The following is a 3,257-nucleotide window of genomic DNA, read 5'->3' on the forward strand; positions in this document are numbered from 1 at the left end:
GTTCTAATTGTTATCAGATGCCTTGCTGTTCAGAATAGAATTTAAAGTATTATTCTGTGCCAGAATTATATATATATATATAATTTTTTGTTGGGGGGAGGGTTGTTTCCAGATAGGGTTTTTCTGAGTAGCTGCAGTAGCTGTCCTGGAACTTGCTCTGTAGACCAGGTTGACCTCAAACTCACAGAGATCCACCTGCCTCTGCCTCCCACGTACTGAGATTAAAGGCATATGCTGCCACCACCTGACCAGAATATATTTTTATGCAGTAACATTAACTTAATCTTTACTCTTAAAAAAATGTGTGTATTTATTCATGGTCAGTAGGTATTCAAACATGTAAGAAACTAAGTTGGGTCTTTAAATTTCAAACCTTGTGATATAATTGGGGCAAAAGACTAACATTTAAATTCTGGCCTGAGGTCATTTTTCTAGAATATGTGTGTGTATATGTACACATATCTGTGTGTGTGTGTGTGTGTGTGTGTGTGTGTGTGTGTGTGTGTGTGTGTGTGTGTGTGTGTATACTATATATTTAGATAGACTATGTGTGTGTTACTAGAGAATGAGCCTGGAACCTTGTGCACACTAGGCAAGGGCTCCATCACTGAGCTATATCCCTACCCTTCTTTACTCTCATGGAAATTGCCCAGGCTGACTTTGAACTCGTTACCTAACCAGGCCTTGAATCTGTGATCCTACTGCCTTCACTCAGCTAGGGTTACAGGCTTGCACATTTAGACCCTGACAAAAACTTTTTTTTCAACTTTTTGTTGTTGCTTGGGGGAGGGGGTTAAATGAAAGGTAGAGGACAACTTTAGGAAGTGAATTCTCTCCATCTACTGTGGGTTCCAAGTCTTAAACTTAGGATGTCAGGCTCAGGGTTAAACACATAAGCACTTTTACCCACTGAGCCATCTTGCTGGCTCCAGAAATCTTTTTTTTTTTTTTTTTTTTTTTTAAATCAATATAAGACAAGGTCTGTTTAGCCTCAGCTGGCCTGGAACTCACTATGTAGACCAGGCTAACTTGAACTCAGAGGTATGCCTTGTGAGTACTGGGATTAACAAAAAATTTTGCGGGGGGGTGGGGGGGTGGGGGGGGTGGGGGGTGTTATTTCAGTTTATAGGTCACAGTCCATTTTTTTGTTTTTTTGTTTGTTTGATTTTCAAGACAGGGCTTCTTTGTGTAGCTTTGCACCTTTCCTGGAACTCGCTCTGTAGACCAGGCTGGCCTCGAACTCACAGAGATCCGCCTGCCTCTGCCTCCCGAGTGCTGGGATTAAAGGCGTGCGCCGCCGCCACCTGGCCCATTTTTTTTTTTTTTTATTAAGAGATTTTCTATTCATTTTACATACCAGCCACAGATCCCCTCTCTTCCCACCCTCAAGCTTTCCCCCCCCAACCTACCCCCAACTCCCACCTCCTCCAAGGCAATGTCTCCCATAGGGAGTCAGCAGAGCCTGGTACATCCAGTTGAGGCAGGTTCAAGCCCCTCCTCCCTGCACCAAGGCTGTGCAAAGTGTTCCATCATAGGCACTGGCCTCCAAAAACCCGCTCATGTACCAAGGACAGGTCCTGATCCCACTGCCTGGGAGACCCCTATACAGTTCAAGCTAAGCAGCTGTCTTGCCTATCCAGAGGGCCTAATCCAGTACCATGGGGGCTCCTCAGCTATTGGTCCACAGTTCATGTGTTTCCACTACTTTGGATGGTCATCTCTGTACATTTTCCCATCATGATCTCGATGTCCCTTGCTCATAGAATCCCTCCTCTCTAATGGATTGGACTCCTGGAGCTCAGCCTGGCACCCGGCCATGGATCTCTGTGTCTGCTTACATCAGTCACAGGATGAAGGCTCTATGATGACAGTTAGGGTGTTCAGCCATCTGATCACTGGAGTAGGCCAGTTCAGGCACCCTCTCGACTATTGCCAGCAGTCTAAGGTGGGGTCATCCTTGTGGATTGCTGGGAACCTCCCTAGCACTGTTTCTCCCTATTCCCGTGATATCTTCACTTATTATGGTATCTCTTTGTTCTCCCTGTTCCAGCTCAAATCCATATGTGCTCATCCCCCATCCGTTGCCCTCCATTACCCCCCCTCACCCCCAGTTTGCTCATGTAGATGTCATCTATTTCTCCTTCACTGGGCGATCCATGCATCCTTCCTAGGGTCCTCCCATTTTTTTTTTTTTATTCTCACATATACATCCCAACCACAGTTTCCCCTCCCTCACCTCTACCCCCTCCAGTCTCTGCCCCCCACCTCCCCTATTCCCTATATCTATACCCTTCCTGCCTCACTCAGAAAATAGCAGGCCTCTCAGGAACATTTACCAAACACAGCATAATAAGGCTAGGCACATACCATCACATCAAGGCTGGATGAGGAAACCCAGTAGGAAGAAAGGGTCCCACAGGCATGCAAGAGTCAGAGACACCCCACTCCTACTGTTAGGAATCCCCCAAGAACACCAAAGCCATAACATGTGCAGAGGACCTAGGTCAGACCCCTACAGGCTCTATCATGGCTCACTGAATCAACTGGGACTCGTGGGAGCTTGTAGAAATGATTCTTACAACTGAGATTACCTCCTGTTTTCATCAAATAATGGTGAAGGGTGGTTCCCATTTTTATTTTAATTATAGCTAGTTTCAAGAACAAATACATTTATTTACAAATATATTTGTAAGTAAAGTAAGTATCCCCTGTATTTGTAAAGGCAGCATCTCTGGCAGCAGAGTGGACAGCGACTCCAGTGAGAACTTACCTCGGGCTTACCTTTAGCAGGAATGTAAGAGTAACAAACTGAAGTCAGGGACATAGGCATGGAAATAGCAAGCAGTTACAGTGCACTGAATTCAGAGTTTTATGTCAAGTGTGAGCCAGTATTAAGGCATAATTTGAGATGGAGTTTTGGCTTCCATGTATCTGCATACAGACAAGGTAATTTGTCTGATTCGATTCAATAATATGAGTTTAATTTAGGTAACAGTAAGTACGTGTTATGTCTTGAATAAAATTATACAGGAACTAAGCCTTCGAAAATACAGTTCTTTGAAAAGACTTAATGCTTTGTAATCCTTCCCAGAAATTCAGAAATTCTTTTTTTGCTCAAGGCTTGTAAGAATTAGATTATGGCTATTATTTGCAAACAAAACCCTATTTGTTAAAATTTCATACACAGAAAAAAGCCATGTTGATGTTTTTGCATTATCATAGTGATCACAACCATAAAACAAGTTACTACACGAAAG

This window comes from Peromyscus maniculatus, chromosome 2, assembly GCF_049852395.1.
Source record: "Peromyscus maniculatus bairdii isolate BWxNUB_F1_BW_parent chromosome 2, HU_Pman_BW_mat_3.1, whole genome shotgun sequence".
NCBI classification, from domain to species: domain Eukaryota; kingdom Metazoa; phylum Chordata; class Mammalia; order Rodentia; family Cricetidae; genus Peromyscus; species Peromyscus maniculatus.